The sequence below is a fragment of the Bacillus rossius genome, chromosome 1 (assembly GCF_032445375.1).
Source record: "Bacillus rossius redtenbacheri isolate Brsri chromosome 1, Brsri_v3, whole genome shotgun sequence".
NCBI classification, from domain to species: domain Eukaryota; kingdom Metazoa; phylum Arthropoda; class Insecta; order Phasmatodea; family Bacillidae; genus Bacillus; species Bacillus rossius.
Genome location: NC_086330.1, coordinates 164,643,064 through 164,661,373, shown reverse-complemented (window position 1 = coordinate 164,661,373; position 18,310 = coordinate 164,643,064).

Below are 18,310 nucleotides of genomic sequence, written 5' to 3'. Positions count from 1 at the left end.
TTTTGTGCAATGGCTGGAACACTTTGCAAAATTCAAACCTGCGGGTGAAACTTTACGTGTCATGGATGGAGCAAAACCTCATTTGGACATATCTATTGTAGAGAAAGCTGAAGAACATTCCATAACTCTGCTTTGTTTGCCGAGTAACACTAAACACAAATTACAGCCACTAGACAAAGCAGTCTTCCGACCTTTCGAGCATTATTGGGATGCCGAACTGCTATACTGGTGGGACCGAGACCCAGAAGACTCTGACAGGAAATTAACGAAGGATACTTTCTCTGAAGTATTCACTCCTGTGTGGAGCAAATCCATGACTTTGAGCAACATAGCTAATGGCTTTCGTGCGACAGGAATTTATCCATTCGATTATAAAGTGATTCTAGAAGAAGCCTTCGCCCCCAGTACTGTCACATTCAACGAAGAAAAGGAATCTGATGATGAAACGCCTCTCTCTGTAAGGTTGGCAAAACTACATGATAAACGCAGACATGAAATGACAAAATCACCATTTCAAGAACTTTTACCAACACCACACAAGAAAGCCAAGAAATCAAGTGGAGTTCCTCGCAAAAAGGCTGTGAACTATAAAGCACAAAGACTATCAACGAATTTGTTCGCAGCTGTCCCAGACAACGATGCATGCACAAACCAGTTGGAAGGGGTTACACCACTACATCAACCTGCAACATCTTCGTTAGCTCCAGGAAGATCTACTGCTCGTTCAAAAGCAACTACTCCATTATTACAAGCTGGTACTGCAACTGTACAATCTTCAACATCTGACACCACGACACAAAGTTGGTACTGCACTGCTTGCGGAGAAGACTACCAGGCTGACATGCGGGCTTGCAACAAGTGTGGGGTTTGGGTCCATGAGATATGTGTCGGTCTTACAAAAGACGACAAGGAAGATTTTTTTTGCTGTTAATTTTGTAATTGCTCAGTCAAATTTTTGTTTCACTTATTAAAGAAATGTTTCATTTGGTCCTTACCTTTAGTTTTAACTTTAATAAGGTTACAAACTACATGTATCGCATTTTACAAGACAAAAATGTTCTATTTTTGGTCAATAAAGTATGTTTGTAATATGTAGGTATATAAAAAACTTATTTTAATTACATGTATTAAACTTGTTGTTGATTTTATGTACCTTTCATGTAGTGGGCCTTATTAAATGTCAGTGCAGGAAATAAAGCCCATTTGCAGCGATGTCTTCACCTTCATTTCATGACAACTGTACCTCTCGCTGAAATTAATCATAATTCCATTTAAGTGCAGTACTTTATAAATGTGAACATTCAGTTATAAGATTTTTTTATTACTTCATTACTTTACGTACAGGTGCTGTTTATTTCGAAAGTGGGCCTTATTACCCCCCCCTGACCATAGTTTATGTAACATTGTGTATGTTAAATTATTATCAAATAAATGTTTTTCTACTGTTCATTTTCAAAATATGCGGCGTTTCTGATAAAATTACCACATATTTACCCCAAAAACGGCACAAAACTTGACCTAAGAAAAATTTTCTCGAACACATAGTTGACCAATTTTCACATTGGTTTTGATAAGTTATAAGTTAGTATAATATTTGCTAATAACCGGCGTGTTCGTACACGTCAATAAATTATTTATATTACAAGAGTTTAAGAATGAGAATTTATAAATGGTTTTTAGAAGCCTTTTTTTATTATCACTATAGGTAATTTTGTTATATTTAAAAGTTTTCATTTAGAAATTAAGGATGTATTTTACTATCATAAAATTAAACCTCATTATCATTTCTGGAAGAAAAAAAATCAAAAATATTCTTAAACACTCACCTATTTCATTTGAATTAATGTTATGCCAATGCTTACACTAACACTTTTATTTGCTGCATTTATAATTTGCTTAAAATAATCAAATAATTTCCCTTTGAAAATATAATAATGCCAAACAGAGGACAGGGTTCACCAAGTTGTTTCTGTAGTGCCTACCGCCATCTTGTATTGTGACATCACAAATGCTTAAGGTTTGAAATGGAACTTGATCTTGAACGTAATCTTTCCGCCATATAGAATTATAGGAATTCCCCCGCAATATGGGAATCAAATGCCCCACCTTTTGCTTTGCTGACATCACAAACGAGTGCCCTACTCACATGCATTGCGCTTTTCGTTCCGGTAGAATATTTCACCGTTTTGAATTATGATATCACAGCCGCCAATTACGCTCAATTCACGAACGCCGTCTTGTTTTCGTCTGCTAGAGGCCACCATTCTCTGTTATGTCACAGCCACAATCTTCTTTTTTGTTCTGTTAGAGGTTGCTATCTCAGATGAAATATTGTCCACCATATTTTATTCTGCTGTTTTTTCTTAGATTTTCCAACAGCACACCGTCTCATGCACGTAAATGTCATGTTTCATTACCCACCAATGATGATATGACCCTTACCTACTCATAAAAATTAATTATTTATACAAAATGGTTGGAGCCAGGGTGATATGAACCAAGAGATTTCTGACATCTAGTTTGGAAGAATTCGCCTGTGACACAATGCCATTGATAAATTTACCAGACTGAGAAATAAAGAGGGAACATTAAAAAAATCAGACTGGATTTTATATTAATTTGAAGGAGTAATTGAATCACAATATTGGTATTTCTGCTATCTTTATTTTAAAAACGTGCTTCTATAAGAGCTAGTGTCAAAATGTACAGACGTCGTTTGTTAGAGGGGTGCATCAAACCTCTTGTTTCAATACTCAATACTAGGAGCGGCAGTGTCACATTGACGGCTAGAATGCACTGTCGCCATATTGGATTAATTTTAACCTGCTAAAGTGATTTATTATTTATTTCTACGTTGTCAGTCATACTTACAGACATTTTTGTCGCCATCTTCAAAATCTGTAATTATTAAGCTATAAAATCGGTAAAAATTACTAAATTCATAAAAAAAATTAACATATTAATTTAATTATTGATTTGATTTATTTCAAGGTATGGTTCGAACTTGAAATTTGAACCGTACTTTATGCTCTAAAATATTTATTTTATTAATAATCCACACTGCAAACAAAGACTCCTGGGTAGCTGAATACGTATGTTCCAGATATCCCTAAACATACAATGGAAGCCAAATTTTGTGCACTTCTTTAGTTAAAGAGTGCCACTACATGAATATGGGCTAAGTTTCTCCAAACCACGAGTTATCGTCTGACATTGCTAAGTAGGCAATATGCCCAGATAAAAACCAAAGATAAGCATACAGAATGTCTCCAAACCACGAGACCATCTTTTTTTCGGTATTGGCATGCCTTTCAACCTAGTAATATCCAATGTTGTGTGTATAGATTTGGCGTCTCCGAATAACAATACCAGAACATTTCCAATATCACATTCATAGGCTAAACGAATCAGAAGCACAGAAAATTTAATTAATTATATATTTTATTTAAAACATCTATGTCATATTTCAAGCTGGCATACTATTGTCTGCGAACTTACACACCTTTTGTATGGATTTAATCACTAAAAAGAAATTAACCAAACTAACTAAGCATGTTTTATGTCTACTATAGAGCGGGGAATTACTGAAAATATTTCTTATTACATGGACAAAAGTTTTGAACCTTTTCATATTTAGTATTGACTACATACTTGATTTCGCACATACCACTTCCACGTAAATGACTTTATTTTTAACAGGATTTGATAACACTTCGTCGATACGATCACATCAAAGGGATGTGATTTCATCAGCAGGATACGATTGACAGGATATCTTATTACCAAGTTATGAAAATAAAAAATTGTGTTAACGCTTTCTAGAGTGTGATATTATCATTCCTCCAAAAAATAGAAGTCATAATTTGTGTTTCATTTTACATACTTTATTGAATCTCAGACTGGTAGATGTCTTCAAGGCTGTGTAGTCAAGGGCGTATAATTTCTAATTAAGAGGTCCGACCAGTCATTGTTTAAATAAAGCCGCCTTCAAAGTATTAAAAAAAAAATCTATAGCGTCAAGAGTCATAAATATAATAGAAGGTATTGTAATATCAAACATACGTGCATGAGATAAAGCCATGCGGGTGCATTGTAGCAATAAACAGCAAAACGATCTTTAACTACCCAGGTTCCTGCCCTGCTAAGTTAAATGATATATTTAAGTATTTATAATGTTGCTTTATTATCATTGCGATGGTTAGTGCGTAAATAGGGTTTAACTGCCACTACTTTAATATTTACGAAAATGTTAAAAAGGTTTTTATTTTTTTTTTATTTCTGAACAGATAACTTAAAAATTGAAGTGGTGCATGTTTGTTCCAGTGAAATGCAATTTAAGTATTGCCAAGAATATTTATTGGAGCTCTGTTTACGTTTTTATCACTGACTATAAGTATTTCATTTATAATTTTAGTGTGCTGTATACATTGTGTTAGAAATAACTTTCTTCTTTAATCAAGTTTTGTATGTTTAAATTATTGAAATTACGTCAACCCATCAGCATTGTTATGGTAAAGATTGATTTAACTTTTTTGATGCTATGCCTTATCAAATATTTCGATGTAGCTAGCTAGATATCACTTGATGTAAACACATGCTATTGGCCTATAAGTGTGTGTGATTTATTTTGAAGCTGATATCTCTGATAACATACTTAGGAGTCTAAGAACTAAAAAATCGTGGCCGGCTCCTGAGGTAAGCCGGTGACGCAGAATAGGCATAGTGACGCCACGGCGAATGTATGAAAACTGTAACCCTGACAGAAACGTATTTATATTATACATGTTCTACATGTAATTAGGGATTAAGAGAACTTGAAAGTTATAAAAACCATAATTAAAACTTTTATCAAAAGTATAGATTATATACCAAATTATTTCTGGTCCCTATGACTTATGATAAGCAAGATGTCCTGTGACTGATTCTATTAAACTAACCTCATATTTAAAGCTGAGTTCAATTCAAAATTATCCATCATTTTGGTAACTGGAAATAAGCAGTTTTTTATGTTAAAGGGAACAATAATATCCAGTGTAAAAATAAATTTGTGTAAACTTAATTTTACCCTGCATACTTTCCGTTTTTGGTACCATTAATTATTACATTAATGTATGTGTAGGTGAGAGGACAACTTAGTACTAGACAACACATATAATAAATAATAGTTTGAAAACATTAAAAACACTCTTTTATAGAAAATCCAACTAAAAAATAGAAAATAAATTTTAATAAATATAAATTAAGAATAGTGTAAAAAAGAAAAAAAATGTATTTTATTATAAAAAAACGCGTGGGATGCATGGTGTCAATAGTTATAAATATTTTATGGACATTCATGAGTAGACAGATTATCATTTTCATAATATCTTAAAATGCACCCCAACTCTTTTTATAATAAATTATATTCTATATTATTTACACTAATTTAAATTTATATTTATTAAAATTTATTTTCTTTTTTTTTAGTTTGATTTTCTATAAAAGCGTGTTTTTAGTTTTTATTAAACTATTATTTATTTTTCATTTTTTGGTTTGAATTTTTTTATTACATCAATTAACTATTAAAGTGAGTTTGACTAGATATTGTCTGCTTTTAAAATATATATTCGATATTGCTTGTTGAAGAACTATAATACACAATATTTTCAATATCCTACTAAAAATAACAATGATTTTCAATAAAATCGGGAAGTCATTGATGTTTATTCTAAGTCGGTAACTTATTCAAGAGATGAGCAATTTGGGCACCTGCTGCCTTCCTTGAATGAGATAGTCTGTTCTCAGGTTCCCTTTCCGAAAATTTCATCTTATTCAAAGTCGGTAACTTAACTGAGAAATAGGTGATCGGCGCGCCTGGTAACTTCCCTTCTTGGTCTTGGCACAAAGACACTACAAGTTTAGGAAAATAAAAAATCGCCAATACTGATCATTTTAGTAAGGATAACGGGTCTAACTGTTGGAGATATTGAATTGTCATCAGTCCTTGATAAGTATGCGAAATTTCGAGTTAATCTGACGGTTTGAAGGGGGTAAAAATCATGTTCAAAGATTCCGTTACATACTAACATACAGGAGCCATCGCCTCCCCCCCCCCCCCCGGTCATATGAAGCGCGAAGGCCCTGGATGCACGTCAAAATTAAGTACTTTAATTATCCCAAATTTCGAAAACTCGGGGGCAAATGACCTTTCCCTGGGGAAGGGGGGGGAGGGTGGCGAAGGTTTGAGTGGTTGAGGACCACGAATTGCTTGGAAGAGCTCGAAAGAGAATCAATTTTTGAAATTTTTGAAATTTCGGGGTTTAGAAACCCCCCTCCCCACACACACACACAAAAAACACAATTGAAGGGGCAGTCGACTTCGGAAAAAATTACCACAATGCCCCGGACTCATGGACATACAAAAAGCATGTTTATTGCCCATAGCAAAAAAGTAGGGTATTTTGGCGCTATGGCCACCCTTTTTCACTTTTTCGGGTTAAAGTAATAAAATTATTGTATTGTCATCGGTCCTCGAAAAATCTACAAAGTTTGAATGAAATCTGGCCGTTTAAAGTGGGTCAAAATCGCTCCCAATGGAGTCTGTTACAAACATACAAATATACAGTTGAAGCTAATATAAAGCATGTAATAATATTCTCTTCAAGAAAGTATATTGTTCACAATAATCATAACCCACTCTGACTTTTCATTTAATTAAATATCACAATACTTAGTAGGCTTTGTTTGTATCGCGCCAAAGACAAACTGAAAGAAAATAGTTCGTACATGAGCGAAATGGTTTTCTTTACAATGTGCGAACTCTTTTCGTTCTGTTTGTCTTTGGCGCGATATAAACAAAGCCTGAAATTATATAAATTGAAAAAAAAATAATTGTTGTCTGTAAAGTCGGTTTACGGACGATAGTTTAACGTGACAACGTCATAACAAAACATTGATTGAATGATTGATCCAGAAGAAAATGAAATATCATATTCGTCCTGAGACTGAGCCGATATAGGTTTTTGCAACCAAACCATTTAGGCATTAAAAATATTATTTTCTTTGAGGAAGATAAATTGTTTTAAATTTTTCTATCTTTTGTATGATAAAATGTACATCTGCATAATTTTATGAATAAAATTGATTCATTTTTATTGAATTATCACTATTTTGTATGGATTTAAAGAAGGAGTGAAATGAAATCTACATTTTAATTGATAAATTTACTTTTATTTGCATTAATTAATTTAAATGTATTTATTATTTTTGTAGTGTCGCGCGCGCCGTATTTATTTTTACAAGTACAAAAATCAAAGTATCGCAGTGGCCGGGATTCGATCCTTAAACCTTTGAATTGGTAGTCAGCGATGATACCCTCAAGGCCACGATGCCATATAGGAATCAATTGTTTCAGATGTTATATATATATATATATACATTTTTTTTGTGTTGTGGAAGTTTTAAAAACGTATGTAGTCCGCTCGTTTTTATAACACGATTTTATAACAAATATGCATCCCAAAAACACCAAACTTGTGTTACAATATTTTTTAAAACATTGTGCAAAAGATCTCGGGTGTAATTTCAATTATTATGTTTAACTGTAAAACACCATTGTCCGTTAAAAAAGTGTTTGAATATCAACATTACTTTTAAATAACCGTACCGATTGTGCTGAAAATCGGTGGACGATCGATAAATTACATAATATTAATAATTCAAACGACGAAAATATGATTGAAAATTCAAATCTATGGTTATTCCAATCGTGTGGAAGAGAGATGCCATGCATGCGTAAAATGAGCATAACAGGACACATCCGTAGTGGGACATCCGTAGTGGGACAATGTGCATTACGGGACACTTTTTCGTGCGTGCAGCCGGCGTTCATCGATTTATTAGACGTTTTCATGTCAAAATCTTATTTTGCAAATTGAATAATGGAATAATCTTATCAAATTAGTGTATTGTCATCGGTCCTCGATAAATCTACAAAGTTTCAATGAAATCTGGCCGTTTAAATTGGGTCAAAATGGGACCCAAAGGCGTCGGTTACAAACATACAAACAAACAAACATACAAGTGAAGGTAATATAAAGCGTGTAAAAATTATGCAATTTTTATAATTTAAAAACATATATGATTCGGTTGTGTGTATTAGTATTACGTTAGTACCATTTTTACATGTACAGATTTGCATCGGAGGTCAGATATGATATCAATTGATGTATGTTTTCATGTTAGATAGTCCTCTATCGGACCACATGTTTACTGGGTGGTTTAGGTGTGAAGATGTATATCTGTGTAGTTGCCAGCAGTGCTGATAAGGTCGAAGCGCCAATTGTCTGGTTAGCTGTGTGAGGCAAGGTGCCCAGATGTTGACTATGCTGAGATTGGTAGCCTCAGCCTCTGGTCATAGCGGGAGCTCTAACAGCTTCCCCGATTTGCGTATACAACATATTCTGTATCCCCGCCCATGGGGGGCCCAGGCCGGTAGGGCTTATGGTATGAGGGCTGGGTAAACCAACCAAAAGAGGGAGCAATCCCCTAACAATGTATATATGTCTCCATGGCGAGTACTTTAATACAACTGTACTGATTAACCAAAAACTAATTCATCTTCGTACAGTCCTATATGCTTACTCTATATTAGGTAAGATAATTGAGAAAACTATTTTCAGTAAAAAGATATAGTTATTCAAATACATTTACATAAATTTCAATTTGGTTTCAGACCTAAAGTATTTACCTTCTAGAAATTATTAATAACGTGAACGTCAAATATGCAATATTGAAATTTTTGGATATAATTAAATGATTTACTACATTAAGATGGTGCTATATAAAATTATATGTTAATAAGTTAATATCTCAAGAGAAATGAAAGAAAAATGTAGAGTTATCTAAGTGATTGTCAGCTACAGGTAACACAAAGAAATATAAAAAAATAATCTGAACATTGATAGGGGTTATTAACAGGGGTCCCTATTAGGACCTACGACGTGGATTTAATTCATATAACAATTCTTAAAGAATGATTTAAACATCATCCTTTACGGTTGACTTAGCTGTAGTTTTTCAAGGTAAAAGCAAGCAGTAACTTGAAAATGTTTCTGAAGAAGTGCTATGAAATAGTTATCTCTATGAATGAATACAAATGTTTTAAGATCTCATTTTTTAAAACATTTGCTGTACGAGTCAAGCGTAACCTGAATAAAAGGTCACTTTTTATTAATGAAATTATTACAGTACTAATTCGTAAACTGACTTTAATACTTAGAAGTATATTTGGATCACAAACTCACCTTCTTTCCACATCTGAAATACATAATTTAAAAAACCAAAAACCTTTTTTATGACAAAAGTTTTGTAACAAATATGTTACACTAAACTGAGATAGACTAAAAAAAACAAGCCACTTCGCTTCAATACAATACAATATACTGAAACAGTTCCTGCTCATATATTAAATATCACACTTATTTTAAAAATTCTTAAAGCAACACAAGGATGTAAATATGTTTACTTTTGAAAATACAGGTATGTGCACAACTACTTCATATGTGACCACCTTAGTTATTTAACAAAGTGATACTTTTTGAATATTATATAGGGTAAAGGAACATCATGTATAACTTAAAACAACTTAATTCAATAGTTGACCATGATGAAGAATATACAACTGAAGAAGTGGATGAGAAACGGTGGTATTTCAGTAATATTCAGTAGTATTTTGGAAAACACCTTTAAACAATATTTATACAAAATAAGTAAACAATAGTTGATTGACTCAGTTATAAACATCGAAGATTATTTCAATATCAAAAATTTTATAAAAAATGTAATAATTGGTACAATAGCACAATGTATTTCAATAAACACGTCACAGTATAAGTTACTGGGTATAGACCGATAACATATTACATAAAAAATAATAGTAATATAGAAGATAACATGTCAATGTGGCGAAAGGAAACAGGACTCATATCACATATTATATAATTGCTCCTTATTTACACGAGAACGTAAGCAACTTAGAAAGAAACTTAAGCATTGTAAAGAGGAGTAGTGCCTGAGCTTTACGAAATTTTTAATGTGTAGGTATATCCATATATAAATTCGATTATTTACTAATGTTAATAGTACTGTTATGGTCCTGAATTATGATATACATGTGTGATAGTGTGATTCCAGGATCGTAAGACTATAGTAAATAATATATTTCTATACCCATTTCCTAATTATTGCACTGTTGCATAGTTATATTTTAATTATTCTATGGATTGTAAGTATCAATATTTTAATACACTTAACGATTTTAAACTTAATTTTATGTTACTATTACCAACATTAAATGCAATTCTAATTGCTTTTAAACATATTCTGTTAAAGGCTGGTTGTAGATATTCTCGTTACATGATCCAAAAAAAAAATGTTTAATATATTTAGATGATTTATACATTTTGTTGTAATCACAAAATTCGAACTAATAATTTTATATTTTTTGAAAATTATTAATGCTGATAAATAATAAAATTTACGAATTTATTTTATTTCTTATTTTTTATTCTATACCACTATACATGATCAAAGATTTTATTTGCCATAATTTTAACATATGTCTTTTTTATAGTTAATATGTAACATATTTTATGTTTAAAATGGTTCTATATTGTCCTGAGATTCCATAAACATCCAAAATAAAAAAGTCAAAAGATAGAATTCAAAAATTGCAAAAAAAAATAAACAAATAATAAATAAAGGAGGGACTGTGTCGCCGGGCAGCAGCCTCCCCGTGGTCCCCTGGGCACCGTGGAAACTGGGCACTCTTAAAAAGCCCAGGCCAAATGCCGCTTTCCATCGGAGCGGGGAGAACTGCGGTAGACCTCAGAGAGATCTCCAAGCAGACTTAATATATTATTATATACAAGCAAACAAACGTAACCTATCTATATTCTTTCTTTTATTCTGTTTTTAACAAAATGGTCATATATTTAGATTTCATTTGGCAATGATTTAGATTATTTTTTTTCCTATTAACTTATATAAACCTTGGTTAGGATTAGAGCCATGAGAGGGCTAGGGGTATAAGAGTTTTTGTCTCCATGGAAGAGTGTTAAACCGTTGATAAGATGGTGTGACCCACTTAGTCAAGACACCTATTGATGGAATACTCAAAAACTACATAAATGGGGAAACAAGTTATTTGTTCTCTCTGGTTTGACTGCGTACAAAATAGAAATCATCACTGGGACAAAAATTATACAAAGAACATATCAGGAAACGAAAATATTTCGGTGCAAGCGCAAATGACGTGGTGACATATTCCGGGACGTTCCAAGTGGTTGTTAGCATTAGGTTTATTTCGATAATTATTACAGAAGCTATTCTCTCCTTTCATAGTTGGGTAGTCAATGTAAATATAATTTAGGTACTAAAAGATCAAACAGAATACCAATGTACAAACTTCCTAACGAAGAGGTTTTGAAGAAAGAATAACGGGTTTTTTTCTGGCAGTATTGTTTGACGTATGAGACAATTGAAATCAGCAATGTACTATGTTTTACATTGTTTAAACTTTTGTTGGCACGCAACATTAAAGGTCCGATCAATAAATATAACAGGAAGTAAAAGATGAAGATAACTGTTCATTGTCTTGATGTAATACGTGAATACAACCATCATATGGGTGTAGTGGATATGCTGGAAAGCTTATTAAGACATCATTACATTACCATGCGCACCAGTAATTGGTAAATGATACTTCTTTATTACCTGTCTTTTCTATCACCTTGTTGACATTATCATAGTCAACTCATGTTCGTTGTATCGCAAACTTGGTAAAGTCAACATTACATTAGCACAGTCCAGAATCAAACTTGCAACTACACTTTTGGCAGCCTGCTAAAATCTCTTTCACAGTAAAACGAGCCGCCATGCAATGAAATACATAAACTGTGTGTAGCTAAGAAGTCAAGGTGTCCAACAGCACAAATACCACTTCTATAGAGCATCCCACTCTTAGATTGCAGTGTGAAAGTAAATGAGCGCATTCTCTCTCTTTCTAACACACGCCGATTGCCGTTAGCGCTATCATTGTTTCTTCGTGCGTTGTTGCTAAATATCAAACGAAATTTAAATTTAAATTTTTGGACCAAACATTTTTTCATATTGTATTGCATCGAAATACGCATCAGGCAATGCTTATTTTGAATACTTGACAATTTTTTAAGTGTCCGAAAAAATTAAAAAAACATAACTTATTCACTGCGAACTGTTTTGAAGTATTCCGAGATGTTTCACACCAAAAATAAACCTACATGTGTATTTCATTCAAATTTTTTTATTAATAAATTAATGCCCTAGGACGCCACCGAACAAATGTTAAGACAAAAACTGTACAGGTTTCACTTAAATAATTTTTTTTAATATATTGAAATGCATTTTCTCACAAACTGACACATCAAAAAGTTGACCAGCGGAATTTTTTTTTCTATTAAAGATAGATGGTGGATGAAATCGTAAAAAATGTTCACAATGAATTGAATAAGTTTTTAAAAGCAGCTCCATCTCAATTGCTTCTACAGTTTCCATGGAAATAGCTGTTAAAAATGTGTCTTATCAGTTCAATAGCGCACCGCATTAGAGGTTTCTCTCACAAGCTGCCGTCGTAAGAGGAAACAGGGTCGTGTGTTTAGATTAGTGGGGTTCTGTCCTGCAAGCAATTTAAGATACATGGCTTCCTTAGTCAACCATGTATTTCCTTAGACACGCATTTCTGAAAACCAGTCTGCCAGTTAGTATCGCGTTTCGCGACGAAGCAACGCGTTGTGTCCGGTGACTCGTTACAGTTATAATTTTGACAAATTATATATTAACATACGTGATTTTATTTTTTACATTTATTTTTATTACGTACATATAAAATATGGAAGATAGAACACCAAAAGAAATTATATCGTTAGGCTACGCGGGAGGGAGCTCAAGATTGTGTTGAATGTATTTGAGTATTTTTCAAAAAATATGAGTGTGTGCAATGCAATTAAGGAAGCTTACAAAGCAACCGTCTGTTACGAACGAACCATTTACAACATAAGGACGGAACTGCAGCGACATGGTACCCTTAGTACCTAAGTACGCCTAGTAAGATAAAAAAAAAGACAAACAGAAAAATGGCCGAAAACAAACTTACGATGGCATTGTGCAGAGTGGGCTATGGCGGATCGTTCACACTTTTTTGTATGCTAACATTCCTCCCACTTAAAATGTCATTTTAGCAAAAGTGAATAGTGACGAATCACTGCCAGATTTCTCTCGTACCACCCTGCATAGGTTCCTTCACGACATTTGGTTTGAGTATTTAAGAAGAGGAAACAAGGCAGCATTCATAGAACGTAACGACATAATTCGGTGGCGGCATACCTACTTGAGAGAAGTAAAAAGATTTAGGTATTTAGGTAAACCAGTTATCTATACAGATGAATCTTGGGTAAATGTGGGGCTCAGTGTGGAAAGGGCATGGAAAGATACAACAGTGAAGAGTGCTCGGCAGGCAGCTATTGAAGGCCTTAGTTCAGGCCTTAAACCTCCTACAGGACGAGGTGCACGTTTTCATTAGTGCATGCAGGTAATGAGGACGGTTTTGTTCAAAATGCTGCCCTTGATTTCTTGTGCAAAGAGAACACAGCTGACGCTTATGATGAAATGACTGCAGATGGGTATGAAAAGTGGTTTTCCGAACAACTTTTGCCAAACACTCCAAAGGGATCTGTTATTGTTTTGGATAATGCATCATACCATAGCAGGATGTGTGAACCGATTCGCGTGCAACGTTGGCGTGTGGGGGATATAAGACAGTTGCTCACGGAGAAAAGCATTCCTTATGATGCCAGTATGATTAAGCGGGAATTGCTACACATAGTAGGACGAGAAAGGCACAAGTACAAGAAATACAAACTTGAAGAAATAGCCAAATGCATAGGTCGAACTGTACTTCGCTTGCCCCCGTATCATTGCGAGCTAAACCCTATTGAAATGGTATGGGCCCAAGAGAAATCGTTCGTAAGACTGCATAACACAACTTTCAAGTCACATTTAAATGAGTCCTTAATAACAAAGGGTTATGACCACGTATCAAAAGAAAACTGGAAAAATTATGTACAAACTGTGAAAAACATGGAAGAAGAGCTGTGGATAGCTGACGTACTTCAAGATGACGAGGATAGATTTTTGATAAGTTTAGCCTCGTCCAATTCATCCCAGTCATCTCCATCGCCCCACCCCATTCTTCTGGTCAGCTCTGTTCTACTCTTATGGAAGGGGTATCAACATTGGTCAGCGGTAGAGATAGTGATTAAAAGGTACCAGGTGATGTTATTAATTTCTTAATCAAGAAAACGTTACATTTATTGTATATATTCCTATGAATGAAATGTGTGTGAAAAGATCTTGTTGTAAGTTAAAGTTAAATAAAATTCCTCATCGGCACAGCCTAAAGGCGTAGGAAGATTTTGATGATTATATTTCTTTACATTAGACCAAAAAGGGATTTTTACATCCTTAAAACCATACTTTTTTCTTCCCCTTGCAGTAATGGTTGCTACAAAAATATTTTAATCGAATCTTGAACATAATATGTAAAATGTATGAAATAAATAGTAAGTAATTTAATACCGATCATGGTACAAAATTTTGGATTATTTTTCTATCCCTCTCAACACCAAGCATTTTATCAAACATTAATTTAGACAAAGTTTTGGAAAATAATTATAGTAGTATAGGAATGGGCATACTGGCACATGGCGCTGGCGCGTGGTGCCGGTGCCGGTGTCCGCCATATTGGATTGTGACGTCACGGCGGCCATCTTGGATGGATGTGACCTTGACCTTTGACCTTGACCTTGAAATTGATCCTCAAAAATCGCCAAAATCCGCCAAAATTGGGCAAAAATTGCCCAAAATTCCTCAAAATTTCCATTTCTGTGGAAAAAAATTCCGCCAAAAAATCTCAAAAAATTCCTCAATTCAAAAATTAGGATTTCGAAAATCCTCAAAAGTCATTTTGTCTTAGAAAGAACCCAAATTCCTAAAAGAGGCTTAAGCATCCTTGTTTACAGCCTCCGATAAGCCTCTTACGTCATCTAGGATTATGACCGCCATATTGGAAGATGACGTCACCGTTACAATTTCCGTTACGGTCGCCATCATTAACTTTTTTTATTTATTATCCAATTTTAATGAAAAAAATTTTAAAAAATATAAAAAAATTCAAATAATAAAATTTTAATAAAAAATATTTAAAAAATTGTACTTTTACGACACGGAGTTCGGAGTCCTCGGTTCGAACCCGGTGAGGGCAAAAAAATTAAAAAATGGCGACCGATCCTTCCCTCACAGTGACTGCTGGCATACTGACTCCCACCACTTTTTTCATAGCATATATATCATCCGGCAGTATGACGTCATGTACGCCATCTTGAAATTTGGACGCCATCTTGAAAATCTTTATTTATTATCCGATTTTAATGAAAAAAATTCCAAAATTCATCAAAAAATTAACGTATTTGAATTCTGTTTGATTATATCGATGTACGTCCTTGGTTCGATTCCCGGCGAGAGTAAACGGTCGATCCTTCCTCCATGAAAGCTACCTAGACTGATCTACCACCACCAGTACCAAGGTATATATCATTAACTGGTATGACATCATGTCCGCCATCTTGTCTTCATCCACTGGAGACCACCATCTTGTTTTCGTCAGCTAGAGTGTGCCGATACCATGTAGTATAATTATCTGGTCACTATACTTGTGTCCTCAACTGTTTACATTGAACATTGACCTTCAACTTTGACCTTGACCTTGAAATTTGACCTTGACCTTGAACTTTAACCTTGACCTTGAAATTTGGCCTTGACCTTGAAATTTGACTTTGTCCTGGAAATTTGACTTTGTCCTTGTCGACCATCATGGATCCGACATTTTATGTTCAGTACATGCTACCAGAGGATACCACCTGCTGGAGTACACCATCTTGTGTGTGTACTTGTATTATAGAGTACATTTCCATCTGGATAATTTTATTCTAACCCGCTACAGTGCAGTAATCATTTATTACCGAGGTGCCCCCCGCCATCATGAAATTCGACCGCCATCTTGAAATCATGTAATAATGTAGCTAGAAAAGCGGGAAAAAATCCAAAATTCATTAAATAAATCACTCATTAACTTACATATCGATTCGATCCGCTCCAGTCCTTGGCTCGATCCTCGATCGAAGCAAAACATTTAATTTTATGAAAAAAAATATAAATTCCAATAAACCATGTTTAACATTCGTAAAGAGACTTTAAATCCTCTACTACCATCATCCTATCAGACGTCAAGACTACCATATTGGAAATTCGTAATTGTAATGCTAGAGATTCGGGAAAAAGTTCAAAACTCATTAAATAAATTTGTAATCTATATACTGATTGATTAGATCGACTAAGGTCCTTGGTTCGATCCCTTGTCGATACAAAACAACTTTAATTTTAAAAAAGTACCAGAAAAGTGTAAGGTTCGAGGAATAAAACACCTAAAAGTCTTTTACAAACATAATATTTATTACACAATTTCTATCCTACTACAGAATCACTTGCGAAAGCCAGCAATCTTATAAAAATTTAGCCCTGCATAGACGTACAACGACTACTTCTTAGCTCCAAATGGCTCCAAATGCTCCAAACGGCCTCCAAATGGCTCCAAAAGCTCCAACAGCCTCCAAATGCTTAACACAGTTCCAAATGGCTCCAAATGCTCCAAACGGCCTCCAAATGCTTGACAGCTCCAAATGTTTCCAGCAGCTCCAAATGCTCCAAATGCTTGACAGCTCCAAATGCTTCAAAAGGCTCCAAATGCTCCAATTGCTCCAAATGGCCTCCAAATGGCTCCAACAGCTCCAACAGCCTCCAAATGCTTGACAGCTCCAAATGTTTCCAGCAGCTCCAAATGCTCCAAATTCTTGACAGCTCCAAATGACTCCAAAAGGCTCCAAATGCTCCAACAGCTCCAAAAAAAAGGCTCCAAATGCTCCAACAGCCTCCAATGCATAACACAGCTCCAAATGGCTCCAAATGTTCCAAACAGCCTCCAAATGGCTCCAACAGCCTCCAAATGCTTAACACAGCTCTAAATGGCTCCAAATGCTCCAAACGGCCTCCAAATGCTTGACAGCTCCAAATGTCTCCAGCAGCTCCAAATGCTCCAACAGCTCCAAAAAAAGGCTCCAAATGCTCCAACAGCCTCCAAATGCTTAACACAGCTCCAAATGGCTCCAAATGCTTGACAGCTCCAAATGCATAACACAGCTCCAAATGGCTCCAAATGCTCCAAACGGCCTCCAAATGCTTGACAGCTCCAAATGTCCCCAGCAGCTCCAAATGCTCCAACAGCTCCAAAAAAAGGCTCCAAATGCTCCAACAGCCTCCAAATGCTTAACACAGCTCCAAATGGCTCCAAATGCTTGGCAGCTCCAAATGCTTCAAAAGGCTCCAAATGCTCCAAATGACTCCAACAGCTCCAAAAGACTCCAAATGCTTCAAAAGGCTCCAATTGCTCCAAGAGCTCCATCTTCAATTGGTTCCAACTGATTCCTATTACTTTTATCGAACTTGGCATGATTACTAACATGTCTTTATCAGTATACATTTTGACTGGCAGTGGTAACGTTTTTTACACATTTAAGTTAAAAGTTTTATTTAGAAATCAGATTTCGATAAATGATAGCTTCCATCTGGAAAGAAAATATATTAATTTATCTTCAAGTTTATACACATACATTTAATTTAATCCATTATTGTATGTAGCCAGCTTCCCTCAGTTCTTTGAGTATGAAGGATATTTCTTTAATGTTCGAATAGTTTCCTGCACAAAGCGATCCATGTAGTAGTTGTAGCCTGTTAACCAATATATTAGGATCTTCCCATGAGGTATAATCAATCTCTTCTGCTGCCTTCATCATCCGTGCATGTTTATAATAAATATTATCTCTGGTGTCTATCGTTTTAACACCAACCACAAGGTCACTTTCGTCATCTTGTCAGTGATTATCACAAGCTTGATCAGGATAATTAATTTTATTACGTCGTTTCCATCGTTTTGGTCTCAAACCACCATCACAGTCTTCGCTCTTGCATGCTTTTGGTGCTTCAGTACAGTACTCAATCATGTCAGCCTCAGATGTGTCACCACAATCTTCAATCATGCCAGCTTCTGATGTGTCACCACAGTCTTCAATCATGTCAGCACCACAAACTTGATCAGGATAATTTATTTTATTACGTCGTTTCC